The sequence below is a fragment of the Sciurus carolinensis genome, chromosome X (genome assembly GCF_902686445.1).
Source record: "Sciurus carolinensis chromosome X, mSciCar1.2, whole genome shotgun sequence".
Taxonomy (NCBI): domain Eukaryota; kingdom Metazoa; phylum Chordata; class Mammalia; order Rodentia; family Sciuridae; genus Sciurus; species Sciurus carolinensis.
The window spans coordinates 58040821-58060155 of record NC_062232.1 but is presented as its reverse complement, the minus strand read 5'-3'; the positions used below and the strand labels follow the sequence as shown (position 1 = coordinate 58060155).

Sequence of the window (19335 nt, the reverse complement as noted above, 5' to 3'; positions counted from 1 at the left end):
TAATGTCCCTTCCACTCTACTATCCTTCTTGCGCCCATACACCTTCCCCTCCCTTCACTCCCCTCTACCTAATATAAAGTAACTCTATTCTTCCCTAGCACCCCAACCACTTACTGTGAATTAGCATCTGCATATCAGAGAAAACAGTTGGCCTTTCATTATTCAGGTTTGGCTTATTTCGCTTAGCACAATATTCTCCAACTCCATTCATTTATCAGCAAATGCCATAAATTTATTCTTCTTTAAAGCTGAGTAATATTCCATCATGTATATAATATATATAATGTTCCATCATATATATGTGTGTAGATAGATAGATAGATATACCACATTTTCTTTATCCATTCATCTGTCAAAGGATACCTAGGTTGATTCCATAGTTTATGTACTGTAAGTTGAGCTGCTATAAATAATGATGTGGCTGAATCACTGGAATATGCTGATTTTAAGTCCTTGAGTATAAACCAAGTAATGGGATAGCTGTGTTAAATGGTGGTTCCATTCCAAGTTTTCTGAAGAATCTCCATACTGCTTTCCAGAGTGGTTGCACAAATTCACATTCCTACCAGCAATGTATGAGTGTAACTTTTTTCCCACATCCTCAGCAACATTTATTGTTGCTTGTATTCTTCATAATTGTCATTTTGATTAGAGTAAGATGAAATCTTAGAGTAGTTTGAATTTGCATTTCTCTAATTGCTAGAGATGTTGAACATTTTTTCATGTATTTGTTGATCGATTTTATATCTTCTGTGAAGTGTCTGTTCAGTTCCTTAGCCATTTATTGATTGGGTTATTTTATTTTTGTGTGTTGAGTTTTCTGAGTTCTTTATATATCCTAGAGATGAGTGCTTTATCTGAGGTGCATGTGGTAAAGATTTTCTCCCAATCTGAAGTACAGAGCTATAGTAATAAAAATAGCATGGTATCGGCACCAAAACAGATACATATACCAATGGTACAGTAGAAGACACAGAGACAAACCAACTAAAATACAGTTATCTCCTACTAGACAAAGGTGTCAAAAACAGTCACTAGAGAAAAGATAGCCTATTCAACAAATTATGGTGGGAAAAAATGGAAAGCCGCATGTAGCGAAATGAAATTAAACTGTATTTCTCACCCTGCATGAAACTTAACTCAAAGTGGATCAAAGACTTAGACACTAGAACAGAGAACCTGTGCCTACTAGAAGAAAACGTAGGCCCAAATCTTCATCATGTTGGTCTAGCACCTGACTTCCTTAAACAAGACCCCTAAAGTGCAAGAAGTTAAATCAAGAATCAATAAATGGGATGGAGTAAAACTAAAAAAGTTTCTTCCCACATTGCCTTTTTAATGTCTATAGGATCTGCACAGTTGACTCCACTTTTATTACTAATATAAATAAATTGCATTTCTTCTCTTTTTTTCTTCAAAAGCCTTATTAAGTGATTGTCAATATTAATAGTCACCTTCTTAATAATTCACATATTGAGTATGTTGATTTTCCTGCATTTTCTTAATTTAAGTGATTCCACACTTAATTCTTAAACTTTTTCTTGGACTACTTTTAGCTGATTTGCTTTTTCCAAGTTCCTTGTTTTGGAATTTAGTTTATTGATTTTAAATATTTCTCCTTTATATAGGCAAGAAATCTATGAATTTCCTTCTAAGACCTCTTATAGTGGCATCTATCAAATTTTGACATGCTGTATTTTCATTGTATTTCTGCTCTATCAAAGACAGTTAAAAGAATGAAAAGAAAAGCCACATACTAGGAGAAAAATGTTACAAAATACTAATAGGCTAAAGAACTAGAATCCAAAATACACCAAGAATTATTAAATCTTAAGAGTAGTAAACAAAAACAATTTAAAAATGAGATAAATCCACAAACAGACACCTCTCCAAAGAAGAAACACAGATGGCAAGTAAGTATATGAAAAGATGCTCAAAATCATTTCATCATGGAATTACAAATGAAAATAATGAGGACAAGTACATACCTATATAGAATAACTAAATTCCAGAACACTGAAATACCAAATAGTGGCTAGAATGTGGGATCCTGGAACTCTCATTCATTGCTAGTGGGAATACAAAACTGTACATTTACTCTCGCAGACATTTTGGTTGTTTCATAGAAATCGAAACCTATTTGTATGACATGATTCATTAATCATACTCTTTAATATTTACCCAAATGAGTTAAAAACATATGTCCCCACAAAAACCTGCACATAAATGTTTACAATTAGCTTTATTCATAGTTGTCAAAATGTGGAAACAACCAAAATGTCCTTTCAGTAGGTGAATGGATAAACTGTGGTACATTCATATAATGGATATTATTCAGCAATAAAAGGAAATTTGCCATGAAGCACAAAATGACATTAAAGAAGCTTAAATGAACATTGACAAGTGAAACACATCTGAAAAAACTACATACTGTATGAGTTCAACTATATAACATTCTAGAAAGGCAAAATATAGAGATATTCAAAAGATCATTGGTTGTCAGGGGTTTCAGGGTAGAAGAGAGGGATGGGTGGGTGGGACATTAGGGATTTTAGGTCAGCGAAACTATTCTGCATGATATTGTAATGTTGGATACATGTTATACATTTGTGAAAACTCATGAAATGTATAAGTCAAAGATTGAAACCTAGTGTTAACTATGGACTGTAGTTAATAATAATGTATCAATATTGTTCCATTAATTTTAAAAAAATGTTAATAGGGGAACCTACAGCTAACATCATACTCAGTGGTAAAAGACTGAAAACTTGGGCTGGGGAGCTAGCTCAGTTGGTAGAGTGCTTGCCTTACAAGCACAAGGCCCTGAGTTCGATCCCCAGCACTGCAAAAAAAAAAAAAAAAAAAAAAAAAAAAAAGACTGAAAACTTCCCTAAAAGATCAGGAAGAAGATAAGGATGCCAACTTTTACTGATTCCACTCAACATAGTATTGGATGTTCTAACCAGAACCATTAGGCAAGAAAAAGAATTAACTGGGATCTAAACTGAAAAAGAAGAAGTAAAATTATTTCTTTGTGCAGATAATATGACCTTATCTGTAGAAAACCCTAATGTATCCACACACAAAAAAGACTTACTAAAACCAATTCAGAAAATTTCTAGGATATATAATTTATATATATATATAATATATATAATATAATATTATAATATAATATATAATATAATATTATTTGCATTTCTATATCATTATGATGAACAATCTGAAAAGGAAATGAAAAACACCATTTATAATAGTATCAAAATTGATAAAATACTTAGGAGTAACTTCATAAGAACAAAAGTTTTATACACTGAAAAGTATAAAACACCGTAGAAAAAAGTTAAAGAAGACATACAAATGGAAAGCATCCTGTGTTCATGAATTGGAAGACTTAATATTGTTAAGATGTCACTTCCAAACTATCTACATGTTCAATGAAATCCTTATCAAAATCTCAAAGATGAGATTTTGCAAAAATAGAAAAATTCACAGGCTCTCTCAAGAGACCCCAGATAGTCAAAAAAATCTTGAAATAGAACCAAGTTGGAAGGCTTACACGTCCTGATTTCAAAACTAACCACCACAAAGTATGGTAATCAAAACTGTGTGATACTACCATAAAACCATATATACACTGTTATGGCTTGGATCCTAACTGTCTTCCACAGGCCATTATGCTAATGACTTAGCTGCCAGCCTGTGGAGCTACTGGATAGTTATGGAAACTTTAAGACGTGGGGTCTACTGGGAAGAAGTTCGATCATTGAAGAGGATATTGAGATCAGGCCCCTTCCTGGGTCTCTCTTATGATTCCTGGCTGCCATGAAGTGGCCCATCATGCACTCCCACCATATTGTTCTGCCTTGACACAGATCCAAAAGCAATGGATCCAGCTGACCATGGACTGAAACCTTTGAAACCATGAGCCAAAATGAGTCTTTCTTCCTTATAAGTGATTTACATCAGGTACTTTGTTACAGGGATGGAAATCTGACTAACATAAACCAATGGAATAGAGTAGAGATCCCAGAAATAAACCCTTGTTTATATAGACAAATGATTTTCGACAAGGGTGCCATGACTATGCATAGTCAGTGGACATTATTCAACAAATGGTGCTGGGATAACTGATATCTACATGGAAAAGACAGACATTGGACCCTTACCATATTCCATATATAAAAATGTACTCAAAATGGATCAAAGACAGAAATGTATGAATAGTTATACAGTTCTTAAAAGAAAACTGGAAATTTTGTGACACTGGATTTGGTGATGACTTCTTGGACTTGACACCAAAAGCATGGGCAACTAAAGAGAAAAAGATGAATCTGACATTATTAAAAAAAACTTTTATACATCAAAGGACACTAACAAATGTATAAAATAATCTCACATAATGAGGGAAAATATTTACAAATCTTATATATGATATCTGCTTTGGCTACTATAACAAAAATACCATAACCTGGGTAGCTTATAAATAATAGAAAATTATTTATCATAGTTTTGTAGGCTGAAAAGTCTAAGAACAAGTTTCTAGCAGATTCAGTGTCTAGTGAAATCTCACTTTATTATAGATATCCTTTGTGCTGTGTTTTTTACATGTCAAAAGGTAAACAAGCTCTCTTAGGCCTCTTTAATAAGGGCACTAATTCCACTCGTGTGGGCTGTGCTCCCATAATTTAATCATCTCCCAAAGGTCTCATCTCTTAATACCAACACCTTGTAGGTTAAGATTTCAACATGTGAATTTTGAGGGTACAAAAACATTCAGACCCCAGCGTATGATAAGAGATTAATATCCAGAATATATTTTAAAACTTCTATAAATGAACAAAAATACAAACAACCCAATTTAGAAATGGGTAAAGAACTTGAATAGATGTTTCTCCAAATAAGATACACAAATGGACAATAGGCATATGAAATGAAGCTCTATACTTCTAGGATTGGTGAGGATGTGAAGATATTGGAACCCTTGTATATTACTGGTTTGATTTAAAGTGGTACAGTCATTGAAGAAAACAGTATGGTAGTTTCTTTAAAAAAAAAAAACCACATAGAATTACTCTATGATTCAGCAATTCCACTGCTAGTATAGACCCAAAAGAATTGAAAACAGTGACTCAAGTAAATATCTGTAGTCTCATGTTTACAACAGCATTATTCATAATAGTCAAAAGATGGAAACATTCTAATTGTCCATCAATAGGTGAATGAATAAACTATATATGTATAGAAAAGTATTCAGTCTTAAAAGGGAGAAAATTGGGATACTTCTTACAACATTGATGAACCTTGATGATATTATCTTGACCAAAATAAGCTCATAACAAAAGGACAAATATTGTATGATTTCAATTTTATAAGACACTGAGTACTGAACTATTCCCCCAAAATACACACATCGAAGCCCTAACCTTCAATGTGATGATATTTGGAGACAAGTTTTTTAGGAGGCGATTAAGTTTTAATGATATCATAAGGGTGGCATCTTAATCTATAGGATTAGTTCCCTTATAAGAGGAGATCATGGACAGCTTGCTTTCTTTCTCTTCCATGAGCCTAGGAAAGGTCAGGTGAGTACACAGCAAGAAGGTGGCTACCTGCAAGCAAAAAGGGAGCCATCACCAGAACCTGACCATGCTGGTACCCTGATTTCACATTTCCAGGCTCTAGGATAGTGAAAATTGATTTCTGTTGTTTAAGTCATCCTATCTATGGAACTTTGTTATGGAAACTAGAGCTCACTAATACACTTCGAATTGTCAAATTCACAGAGACCAAAAGCAGAATCATATTTACCAGGGGCTATTGGGAAGTGAAAAAGGGACGTTACTATTTAATGGGTAAAGAGCTTCAGCTTGGGATGATGGGAAATTTCTGGAGATGGATGGTGGTAATGGTTGCACGATGATTTAAATGTACTTAATTCTATTAAGCTGTACATTTAAAACAGTTAAAATGTTCATTTTTTTCATGTATATTTTATCCCAAGGGAAAAATTTTAGGGACAAATAAAGGAGGGGAATGAGCACTCTGTACTTTCTGCTTAATTTTTCTACAAATCTATAGTTACTCTAAAAATAATAGTCTATTAATTTTTTTAAAAACCTCAGTGTCTACAAAAATAGCTGCAATATACTATACTTACAAGCACCATAGGTCTGACTCCAGCTGACTTTTCTGGATCACAACACATCCTCAGCACATTCTCAGATCTAGTCATAAAAGAGTAATAATCATTTTTCCACCATCAGGCCTTGAATAATGCTGGACTACTTGTCTATTCAAAGTAAACTGCATACATATATTTAAATCTTTTGTTGTCAATAAATCTTTTTATTTATTTATTTATTTATTTATTTATTTATTTATATGTGGTGCTAAGAATCAAGCCCATTGCATCACACATGCCAGACAAGCACTCTACCTTTGAGCTATAACTCCAGCCCCATAAAACTTCATACATATTTTTGTTGTTTACTACCATGTTAGAGGTTTCCTAAAAAATTGGTGAGGCTCACAGGTGAGAAAAATTAGTATTTAGAAATGTTACATGACCAAATGGACTAAAAATAAATCTTTTACTTTATGATCCTGAAATCATTCTACACTGCTTGCCAACTGTAAATTATACAAAGTAAATGTCTGAACTGAGAAAAGAGAGTTGGGGTGACAGTAACAATAAAGGCTGTCATAATTAGTCACAGGGCAGAGACTCAGACTAATGTTTTCATACTTGATTACATTGCCTGGCACAGTGATTAACACATAGCAGGCAGTCATTTAGTAAAACATGATAGAAAATGATGGGTGGGTGGATGGATGGATGGATGGACAGGGAAGTTGAATGAAAGACAGTAATGAAAGGATAAAAGCTTTACACATCCCTACTGACAATATGATCCTATCTCTGTAGTCTACTGCCAATTTCTCCCAGTCTTGCTCTATGTATTCCCATATCCTGGCCTGTCATCACACTGTACTTGCCATGTGATCCAAGTGTGTTCATGTGCTGCACATATCTCTAAATGCTCTAATAAATACTAAAACATTCCTATCACACAGGACTGTTTCAGGACCTTGGTTATATGACTTCTTTCTATATATTCTGCCCAAATCAGAGTACATGACACATTAGTGGGCACACAGTCATGAATGGTGGCAGATGCTGACTAAGGAAGTGAAAGTCAGAAAGTCAGAAAATGCTCACTGTCTTAGTTCATTTTGTGCTTCTATAACAGAATATTGTGGAATAGCTGGGCATGTTGGCGCATGCCTATAATCCTAGTGGCTCAGGAGGTTGAGACAGAAGGATTGTGAGTTCAAAGCCAGCCTCAGCAACTTAACACGGTCCTAAGTAACTTAGTGAGACCCTGTCTCTAAATGAAATACAAAATAGGGTAGCCAAAAGAGAGCTCATTGCAACATTATTGTAGAAATATCTTCAGATAAATTAGGTGCAAAGTCTTCAGAAAGAAGTGGCTTTTATTTTTGTGCATGATTTACATGATGAGATGGAACTTTTATTTTTGTTTTATAAGGTAGCATTCATTGTCACTCCAAAGTAGGCAGTGAGGTACTTCTTGAAAAGAGGTCATCCTTACTATGTCAATTCAAAGTCTGTATACTATTGCAAACTACAGGTTCCTATGCATGCACACTGCATTAACCAGGTGTAACCTTTGGAACAAGGCCTGCATGTTGATCAGCTTTGTTTTTTACACATATCACTACATTCCAAAACTGAATAAAAATACTCATACTGGATAAAAATTATCACCTAGATTTCTGGTATGAATACCTGAAATTATGTTCAAGACATAATAGGATTCTTAGAGGCTCTGCAAAAGCACATTATAGTGACAGGCAGGAAGCTTATACATATGCAGCTTTGATAATGAGCTCTTCATTATAGACTATCAAGGTTTAACTTAGCATTAAAATTTGAAATGACAAGGGCAATGCCACCTTATAAATAAGTTCAAATATTATAGTATTACTGAAATAATAAAGTAAATTTAAGGAATCACGTTCTACCCCACCAAAGACTTGATGGAATCCCAGAGTTCCCCCTCTAGTAAGGGCACTAACCTTTCCCATTCACTGAAATTGGACTCCTTTGCCTTAAATTTCATAAATCAATTAGCAGACAATTTCTGATCAGGCTTACTTAGTACCATCTCTTATCTATTTAATGTCCCACCACTTAGACTCTGAGGCTCTAGTCACTTGCTATCTTCTATACTGTGGACAAATAATCTTGAGTCATCCAGATGTAACTCAAAGCCCTCAGTAAGAGAAGTAAGGTGGACCCAAACCATGCACACCTTGCCAATTGTTAACTGATATTTCTAATCTGAACTATTTTTGATTGGCAGATTTTCCCATCTTTTTGGAGCCTTTGCATCTACTATTTCTTCACCATGAACAAATAGAATGAAAGAACTGATAAGATAAATGTTCTCTCCAAAGGGATACTTCCTGTGGAGTAAAGGCTAAAAGTCTGAGAGCCAGACTGGAGAAAGTGGTAAACAAAATTATCAACATAAGACATACTAGGAATAGAAGATGGCATAATACAGGTAGTCATGTTCCCCGTGTCCCTATGTTGTGAAACCAAGAAAGCAACGGGCAGCTCATCCACAAAGTGGGTGAACAAAAAAAGTGGGGGTACTTTACTGGAAACTAAAACTGGACATTCAAAGCAGATTGGGAACATGGGTGGTTGGATATAATAAAATAAGGAAAAAATCCCCAGTGGCACAGCTGCTGCCATAGTCAGGTTGGAAGCTCTAGTCGTAGAGGTTCCTCTGTGAGCATAGTAGAGGGATAAGGGAATTAAAGGAACCCACATTTTTGGGAGGCCTGAGGCATGTCTGGGTATGGAGTGTTTAGAGACCAAGGACATTATGCAACAAACCTGAAGGACGGGCTGCATGATAGTCAAGTGTGGGGAAAGAAGGCACCATCTCTTCAGGTGGTGTGCAGAGGACAAAGGAAGGAACCATTCTGAAGCTGTAGCCAGGAGCTGGCAACTGAGAAAGCTGATTCCTGGCAAACCCAACTTTGGCCCCAAATACAGGCCCAGCAAACACATGCTGCATGACACAGAGTGTGCTTAAGTGACCAGAAGAAAATCGAACATGGAGAGAGGTTTACACAAGGGACAACTGGTTGCAGAAACCCACCTGGCTTTATCCCTCCCATTCTAATCCAGATACTTGCAGGACTGGCTAGGAGAGACACATCTGGCCAGGAACTTGGAAGAGTGGGGGTGGGAGAAATTGTTTAGAGACTGAACCTGAGACTGGGAAATGTGGGGTCTGCAGGTGACATAGGGGACTAAGAACTGACTCCCCCACCACATGCGTATAACCCAGGGGAGCCCTGGGGTATAGACCTCCAGCAAGGATCAACAAGTACTGGTCGCTGGAGGTGTGCTGATTTAAAACCTCCAGACCAAGTGGCATTCAGCAAGGAGCCTGGAGCCCACCTAAGCCTAAACCCTGCCTCCAGGAACACCACCTATGGGATGACCTCTCTCACTCCAGCAATCCAGAGCATGGAGCATCACCATCCAGAAGACCCCATCTGAAATTGCTGGGAAGAGAAGCTGAGAATATTTTGAACTCCAAGGGAAATAATTATTTAGCTTTTCATCAAGATATTTTAAAATTCTTTTTTATTGTTCAACTGTGATGTTAATGATAACATGAACATTTATACAGTTTTCTTTTTTGTTTCTTTCTCTTCAACTGTAGCATTTTTGAAGCCAATTATTTTACATGGATTAGTTTTTTATGAACTAGGATGTTTGATTAGTATATTTGTTTTGTTTTGTATTCTTTAATTTTTAATTTTTTTAATTTGAATTTTTGCTTTATGTATATTTTTTCTCCTACTATCTGTTTCTCTTGATTCTCTCTTTTCTTCTGCTAATAGACAATCTCAGTTGTTCTCTTTTTCACTCTTCCTTTAAGCTTTTACTCCTGTCTTCTCTCCTCCTCCCTCATAATCATCACATCCTACATCACTTCTGTTCTCTCCCTGTCCGCCATTTGAAAATGTAAACCCTTTTGCAAACTCGTTCTTTTTATTATAGGCATAACTGATCATATAATTTCTGTTTATTGTGATAATTAATGTTTTAGACATCTTAGTAGGAACTGTTTTGTTTAATGCTGTAAATTGTTTGCATTAATTGTTGTTATTATTTGTCTCCCCCTAAACAGTGAGGTACTGGAAACCTTCAGGGACACCATAAGTCCACAGGGTAGAAAGTCTACTGCCTCAGATCCATACTGTTAGATGGGTAGACACATAAACAACATGAAAAAAAACAAGGAAACAAACTGCCCCAAGCAAACCAGGATATTCCAATAACAGAATCCATCAATATCACAGTGGAAGAAATGTCAGAGGAGTTTAGAATGCACATAGTTAAACTGATCTGTGAAGTAAAGAATGATGTAAGAGAGCAAATACAGGTAGCAAAAGATCACTTCAATAAAGAAATAGAGATTCTGAAAAAAAAAACATAAATCCTTGAAATGAAGGGAACAATAAACCAAATTAAAAATTCAATAGAAAGTATCACTAACAGTCTAGACTACTTGGAAGACAGAACCTCACACAATGAAGACAAAATATATAATCTTGAAAACAGAGTTGACCACAAAGAGAAGATGTTAAAGTATGAACAGAACTTCCAAGAATTATGGGATAACATGAAAAGATCAAATTTAAGATTTATTGGAATAGATGAAGGTGTGAAGATACAAACCAAAGGATTGCACAATCTTTTCAATGAAATATCAGAAAATTTCCCAAAGGTAAAGAACAAAATGGAAAATCAAATACAAGAGACTTACAGGACCCCAAATGTGCAAAATTACAAAGGACCCACATCAAGGCATATTATAATGAGAATGCCTAGCATACAGAATAAGGATAAAAATTTAAAGACTGTGAGAGAAAAATATGAGATTACATATCTGGGGAAACCAATTAGGATCTCAGCTGATTTCTCAACCCAGACCCTCAGAGCTAGGAGGTCCTGGAAAAACATATACCAAGCTCTGAAAGAAAATGGATGCCAAGCAAGAATCCTCTATCCAGAAAAATTAAGGTTCAGATTTGAATATGAAATAAAAACCTTCCTGATAACCAAAAATTAAAATAATTCACAACCAGCCTGCACTTCAGAATATTCTTAACAAAATATTCCATGAAGATGAAATTTAAAAAAGTAAAAACCAGCAAAGAGAGGAATTACAGTAAAGGAATAGTCAATCAAAGGAGAAACTAATTCCAATTAAAAACTAGAAATAAACCAAAATGACTGGGAACACAAATAATATGTCAATAATAACCTTGAACATTAATGGCCTAAACTCATCAATCAAGAGACACAGAATGGCAGATTGGATTAAAAAAACAAGACCCAACAATATGCTGTCTCCAAGAGACTCAGATCATAGGTAAAGAAATCCACAGACTGAAAGTGAAAGGATGGGAAGCCTTCTATATCATTACTCCTTCCAGCAAGGTGAGGGGGCTTGAAATCTCCAAATATAATTGTGAATTTGCCTTTCTAGTTGTATTAATTTTTACTTCATATATTTGAAATTTTGTTATTAGGTACATACATATTTAGAATTGTTATATTTTCTTGAAGAAGTTACTCTATGATGGTTATGAAATGTTCCTTTTTATCTCTGAAAATACTTTTTCTTGAAACTTATTTTATATTAATAGCTCTACTCCAGATTTCTCATGCTTATTTTCCCCTTATTTTGCTTTAAACCTATTGGTGTATTGATATTTAAAGTGTGACATATGTATAGAGCATATAGTTATCGCTTGCTTTTCACACATGTTGAACATTTATACATTTTAATTAAAATATCTAGATCATTTATACTTAAGGTAATTATTGCTGTTGTTGGAAGAAAAAAACACCTGACATAAAGCTCAGTGGTAAATTGAATAAATGTTAGGTTTGATGATGTAATAGGAAAATAGTTTGAATAGTCCTGTTGTCAGTCTCAAAGAGAAGATTGGAATGCTTTTGTTGCAATTGTTCATTCTCTCATTTATCATATGGTATACAACAACAGATTTATTTTACTGTTTTTTAACACCTTATTTTGCAAATAAAAATTATATATATATATATATACATATATATGTAATATGTATATATATATATATATATATAAAATGAAGGCAATCTCCACTATGGTTTTAGTATGAAATTCTCTAACAACAAATAATGCTAGGTATTTTTTCATAGGCTTATTTGCCATTTTATATCCCTCTTCAATGAAATACCTGTTTATGTGTTTTGTTAGTTGTCAATTGCATTATTTGCTGATTGTTGAGTTTTCTAGTCTTTGTATATTTTGTAAACAAGTATGTGTATTGCAGAAAAAATAAAAAGCTAATGTTTCTGAAAAAAAAAAAAAAAAAAGAAACACTAAGGTTGAACTTCCAATTCCAGGAAGATAAAGTAGTCATACTTTTTCTTATTCTTCTTATTAAATATAATTAAAAGACCTGTGCAGGAGACATAAAATAAGATTCTTGAAAGGTGAGGAGAAAAAGTCAGACTAGCTAGGCAACTTGGGACCAAAGGAACAATATGTGGTGAGTTCCTGGGGTTTTCTTTTTGCCTCACATATCCCAAATGAGGCAACAAAGAAGCCAGCAACCCAGAAGCATCAAAGGACCCAAAGAAAACAATAGAAAGAAATAACAGCCTGTTCTTTATAGCCAAAATATGAGGGGGAATGCAGTCTTGTTAGCAAACTCTCAGATAATAATTGTTCTACTCCAACTAAAACCCAGAAAGAATTGTGGAGTTACCCCATCCTTGCTAGAAAAGACTGTGTGAAAGGGATGAATGGCTGTGATGAGGTACACTCCTACCTTTGCTGTTATCAAGTCAGAGAAAGCCAAGCAGAAAGCTGGGATTTTCATTACTACAGAAGAGTATCAGCAGAGACTTCATAGTGAACCTGTACTACATTCACTGTCAACAATGAGGTGCCCTGCCTCCTCCCCTAGGAGGTGTATCCAAACTGACCTAGTGGAAAGTTGGGATTTTCACCACCTTCTAGTGGTAATAGTAACAAGACAACCCCTCTGCCCATGTGGAAACCATATAAGGAGCAATAAAAGCATTCCTACCCCTCCCAGCCAGGGAGGTATAAATGGAGACATAGTAGGAAGCCATAAATCCCACCATCCAGAAGTCCAAGGAGCAGGCCCCTCAGGTGTCAACAAAGGCTGTGTGGGGAATCTGGACTTCAATCCTGCCTGGCAGTAAAGCAGTGGCAATCACCTTTACCTGCCAGAGTGGTGTCAGGAAAACCCATCTTTAAAAGAATGTTTGAATAAGCTCCACTATCTCATAATTCCAAGAGTGTTCATGTTTATATCTAAATTTGTTCATCATAGCAAGAAGAAGGAATGTCTCCAACTGAATGAAAAAAGACAACGGGTGAAAATATCAAAATGACAGGAAAGTGAGAATTACCAAAGATTTTTAAATAGTTATAAAAACTTCAATGACAAACTACAAACATACTTGAAAAAATGAAAAATTAATAAACTTATAGATTCAAGAAACTGAGAAAACACAAAATTGGGGGAAAAAATCCAAAGAAATTCATGCCAAGAAATATCTAAATCAGACTTCTGAAAACTAAAGAAAAAGGAAAGATCTTAAAAGCAATGAAAAAGAAATAACACCTTTACCATTTGAAGATAAACAACTTGAATGCCATGGATTTCTCATTAAAAAAACAAAAACAAAAACAAAAAAAAACAATGCAGACCAGAAGGAAGTAGCACAACATTTCTCTAGTGCTGGAAGAAAAACTATCAATCCAGAATCCTATATTCAGCTAAAGTATCCTTTATGAATGAAGGTGGAAGCAACATATTTTCTGATGAAAGAGAACTCAGGGGGGCTGGGTAATAGCTCAGTTGGTAGAGTGCTTGCTTTGCATGCACAAGGCCCTGGGTTCAATTCCTGGTACCACCAAAAAAAAAAAAAAAAAAAAAAAAAGAAAATGAGAACTCAGAATTTCCACCAGTAGATGTACTATAAAAGAATGTCTAAAGAATATCTCCAAAGAGAAAATAATAACAGAGGGAAACTTAGAATATCAGGAAGGACAAAAAAAGTGGACAAAGCCCAAAATAGGTAAATGCAATAGACTCTCTTCTTCCTCTTGAGTTTTCTAGATTACATTTGATGGATGAAGCAAAAATTATAACATTGTCTGAGGTGGTTCCAAATGTATATACAGAAAATATTTAAGATAATGATATAAACAGCAGAAGTAAAAGGACATCAAAAAAGATAAGATTTGTAGTTCACCTTAAAAAGTAAAATGACACCACCAGTTATGTGTGTATAATGTATTACCTACAGCAACCATTATAAAAGCTAAAAAATGAGACATACTAAAAAGTACTAGAGACTGCATCATCCAACAAGATAGTGAAATAAGCCAGTCACAGGATAAATATTGCATGATTCCAATTAATATGAAGTTTCTAAAGCAATCAAACTCCTAGAAGCAGAAAGTAGTATAGTGATTACTAGGTGAGGGTGCAGAAATTGGGAGGATGCTATTTGGTGGGTTTAAAGTTTCACTTATGCAAGATGTGTAAGTCTAGAGACGTACTGTATAGCATGGTGACTATAGTCAATAATAATACTGTATACTTTAAATATTACTAAGAGGGCCAGGTGTGGTGGCACACAACTGTAATCTCAACTATTTGGAAGACTGAAGCAAGAGGTTAAGTTCAAAGCCAGCCTGTGCAATGTAGCAAGATCCTATCTAAAAATCAAGTTGCTAAGAGGGTATATCTTTTGTTAAGTATTCTTGTCACAAAAATAATAAACAGATAAGTAGATAAACAGGGTAGTAGGAAACTTTTGGAGGTGTTAGTAATACTTATAGCATAGACTGCAGTGGTGTATACTTCCCAGGCGTATAGTTGAAATATGTACAGCATTTTGGATGTCAATTATATGTCAGTAAAGTGGTCTACAAGTAACAGAGTACACATAAATGAAATGACTATACACACATTGTTCTAATGCTTATTTTCTGGTTTTAATATTATACTTAATTTATATAAGGTATAACTATTTTAAGAAACTGAGTAGATGGTACCTCTCTATTCTCTAGTTGCAACTTCCTTTGAAGTTATTTCAAAATTAAAACTTGAAAAATATTCACTTTATAATAGTATCAAAATATGAGCAATACAGGAATAATTTTTTTAAACTTGCATAAGACCTGTATATTGAAATATACAAAATATTGTTGAGATATTAAGAATAAATAAGTGGCAAGATACACTATATATATAGATATGAAGACTTTGCAAACCTTCCCTGCCTCCACTCTAACTCTCAAGCACATTCTCTTAAATTTACCTGAACCTCTCAGCTCTATTCTGAGATTTTTCAAAGTATTAACATGGCAAATGTTTATTATTAGCTCCAAATACCCTGTGCTTGTTCACCATGGCTTACTTAAGTGCCTGGAATGAGAAAACCCTAGAACTTTTGAGGGGTAAAGTCCCAGGGAAATGAAAAGATAATTGTGATAATATTTAAACAACAGGAGCACAAAGCAAAACCCACTGAAAAATGATCGCAGGGAACTCTACAGCCTCTAACCTCCAAATTTGCCCACAATTTAACCATTTTCATTGGTTCATTGACTATAATGGGTTTTCCAATTACAGAGTGAATTTTCAGTATAAAACACTTTCAAGTTCTTATAGGTTATATTTGGAAGATGTGAATTTGAATAGTAAGTGAAACCCAGACTTGTATTAGTACAGTCACCATTGGGATCTCTTGTTTATAGTCATCAGTATATGAATGGATCTACCTTGCTTGTACTATGAAACTGTGGAGGACAGAAAAGTGGCCATTTCATCAGTTCATCACCTTACAGAGTTTACATCACCATGCACAAAATGGGCCTCATAGTTACTTAATTTTACTCCTAAAACATTCACTCAATTCTCCAGACCTCTCATGCAGCAGTCTTTCTATTTTTCACCAGGAATAAGGATTTGGAATAATGGTGAATTCAGAGGACCCCACCTCTAACGGGAGAAGGCTTAGGAGGGAAGAGCTCTTATTGCTGCTCTTTACTTCCTCGGATCCTTGGCCTCTTAACCAAATGTGGGGAGAAAGAAAAAGTTGTAGGCCTAATGAGGAACAAATCCAGGTACACAAAAAAGAGAACAATAGTAAAGATTTATTCTTTTTTTTTTCTTGCACTATTGTCAGCACCAACAAGTAGATTTAGGAACTCATAGAATGGGAGTAAAAGATATGTTTGTCAGCTTTTCATTACTGTGACCAAAAATGCCTGACACAAACAACTTGCTGGAGGAAAGGTTTGTATTGGTTCAGGTTTCAGAAGTTTCAGTTCATGGTTGTACAACTTCATTGCTGTTAAGTAGAACATCATGGCAGAGGAAAACTGCTCAGTTCATGGCAGCTACAAAGAAGAGCAGGGGGAAGGGGCCATGGACAAGATAAATATCCCCAAGAGCATACCCCCAGTGACCTACTTCCTGTAACCATGCTCCACCTTCCTACAGTTTTCACCTCCTCTCAGTAGTCCATTCAAATTATTAACCCATCAGATGGATTACTGATAAGGTTAGAGCCCTCCTGATTAAATCACCACCCCAAACCTCACCTCTGGACATTGCTGAACTGGGGATGAAGCCTTCAAGTACATAGATCTTTGGGGAACATTCCAAATCCAAACCATAACAGATGACTTGAAGGACAAAGTTGAGAACCCTTTATAAACCTTCATGTCCAAACTACATAACAGTGTGTCTTTACTTTCATCTTTGGGGGAAACGGCAGAACAGCCACGTAGGTCTGGAACCTAGGTGATAGGCTGAAAGTTAAACTTTAACTTAGAGCACTATCCTGGAGTTAGCAGATACTGAATCATCCAAAAATGGAGTAAATAAAATTATCCTACTTCCTTTTGTGACTATAGCTCATTTGACAACCTATGGGGGAAGTGAAGGAACAGGGTAAGAATGTAAAAGTTCTGAATCCTCAGTCATAACATCAACTAAGAAATTAAAAATCTGACCCTTCCCATCTAACATACAGGCAGACACCTAAATGCTTATAAAGTAGTCAATAGAAGGTATAGATAAGGAAGGAGAAAGACAGCAGAACACTAAAACTGTGGTAAGGGGATAAAAGACTTAATAACTAAGAAGAGTTAAGAGGAGCTTCCAGAACATCCTGAGAGTGTTAGACTAATCCTTCTGGGCATACAATAATCAAATCTAGAACAACCTCCCTCACTCTAGTCAGAAAAGCCTGCCCTAGGGAAGCCCATACCCCATAAGACCTGTTTTAAAGTCATAAAAAGTCCTCAAGAGTGATAGCTATATAATAAATAATGAAAATGCTTTTAACACTTCAGATTTATCATGAAATATTTGGGGGAAGTACCAGGGATTGAACCCTGAGGAACTTAACCACTGTGCCACTCCCAAGCCTGTTTTTTTTTTTTTTTTTTTTCTTTTTTGAGACAGGGTCTTGCTAAGTTGCTTACAGCCTCACTAAATTGCTGAGGCTGGCTTTGAACTTCAATCCTCCTGCTTTATCCCCTGAGCCACTGGGATTGCAGGCATATGCCACTGCATATAGCATATCATGAAATATTTTTATAAGGAAAAGGGGCACTGAGGCTGTCCCTCATGAACTCTTACTGAGCAAACTTTGCCAGTGTCTATTTCTTGAAGCTACTCTGGATGATCACTTAATTCTAAAATGGATAAAGAAGGAAAAATTGAAACATTAATATGATCTTTATATGAAATGGATCTGCTTAACATGAGATTTCATGGACTCTAATTCTGAGGACTTTCTGGTTATCTGCTAGAGGAAAGATCTTCCACAAAGCATTGATCATAGACCTCTGTGTACTTGTTCTTACCTCTGAGAAGTCACCTGTACATGTGGTCAATGAGTTCTATTTCCTGACAGTGTCCATTTGGGAGGATATCACTCCCATAGATGACCTTCGGTCATGTTGTATGAAGTCTCAATCATAAGACATTCAGCAGAGACTAGAAGAGGTAATCTCTACTATGCAGACACTAGGGGCAAGGTAGCCCGAATAGATTTCCTGAATGGAAAATTCTCAGAGTTTTATGGAAATCTCCTCTCAGTACCAAGTCCCTCTTTCTCTTAATGGCCTTACCATTCCCTCATTCAGTCAGAAGTTTCCCTTATGCACATATCCTTAAAAACCACAAGAATGAGAAATTATACTTCATTATATATGGTGTATCAAGGTGCATTCTACTGTCATGTATAACTAACTAAAACAAAATTTTAAAAAATTTAAAAAACTCCCCAAGCAATACATTAAAAAAAAAATCTGAACTGTCAAATCCTGTAGGCTCACACAGCTACTGGATTTCTATTTAAAAAAAGATCTGGCCCCTCTCTCTCTCTCTCTCTCTCTCTCTCTCTCTCTCTCTCTCTTTTGTACCAGGGGTTGAACCCAGAGGTGCTTAACTGCTGAGCCATCCCCAGCCCTTTTAAATATTTTTTTAGAGATAGTCTTGCTGAATCACTTAGGGCCTTGCTAAGTTGCTGAGGCTGGCTTTGAATTCACAATCCTCCTTCCCCAGCCTCCTGAGCTGCTGGGATTATAGGCATGATTGGCCCTTCTTATTTATTCCTGCAAGTATGGTCTAGTTCATGCCATAGCTATCTATGGATTTTTTTTTCTATATGGGTTAGATACTAGGATATTAACCTCCTTTTGCTCTACCATCTTCCCCTCAGGTTAAGCCACATCAAACAATCTCCTGAAATTATCTGTATAAAACCCTCATATATTTACCTCCTAACTCACTCTGATTGCAGGGTCATGGCCCTATTGATTTTTGCAGTGTTCTGGAAACTTAGAACAGCTCTTGGGGACACAATAGGCACTACATATGGATACAAAGAAAAGGGAGGTAACAAGGAGTAAGTCCTTTTGGTATAAACTGAGGAGTGGAATAGCTGGGTCAAATGGTGATTCCAATCCAAGTTTTCTGAGGAATCTCTGTACTGCTTTCCAGAATGGTTGCACCAATCTTCAATCCCACTGGCAATGTATGAATGTATCTTTTTCCCCATATCCTTGCCAACACTTATTATTACTTGTATTCTTGATAATCACCATTCTGACTGGAGTGAGATGACATCTTAGAGGAATTTTGATTTGCATTCTCTAAATG

The 19335-nt window shown here is 35.6% G+C and overlaps 1 long non-coding RNA gene across 1 annotated transcript in view; it reads right to left on the bottom strand.

Moving 5' to 3' along the window:
• Positions 1 to 3330: 3330 nt before the first annotated feature.
• The window catches only part of LOC124971367 (uncharacterized), a 56655-nt gene continuing 40650 nt past the window's right edge, over positions 3331 to 19335 (bottom strand). Inside the window, exons 3-4 of the long non-coding RNA XR_007106329.1 lie at positions 6161 to 6227; positions 3331 to 4314 (exon numbers count right to left, since the gene is read on the bottom strand). This is a non-coding gene — a long non-coding RNA (uncharacterized LOC124971367). The remainder of the gene's footprint in view (positions 4315 to 6160; positions 6228 to 19335) is intronic.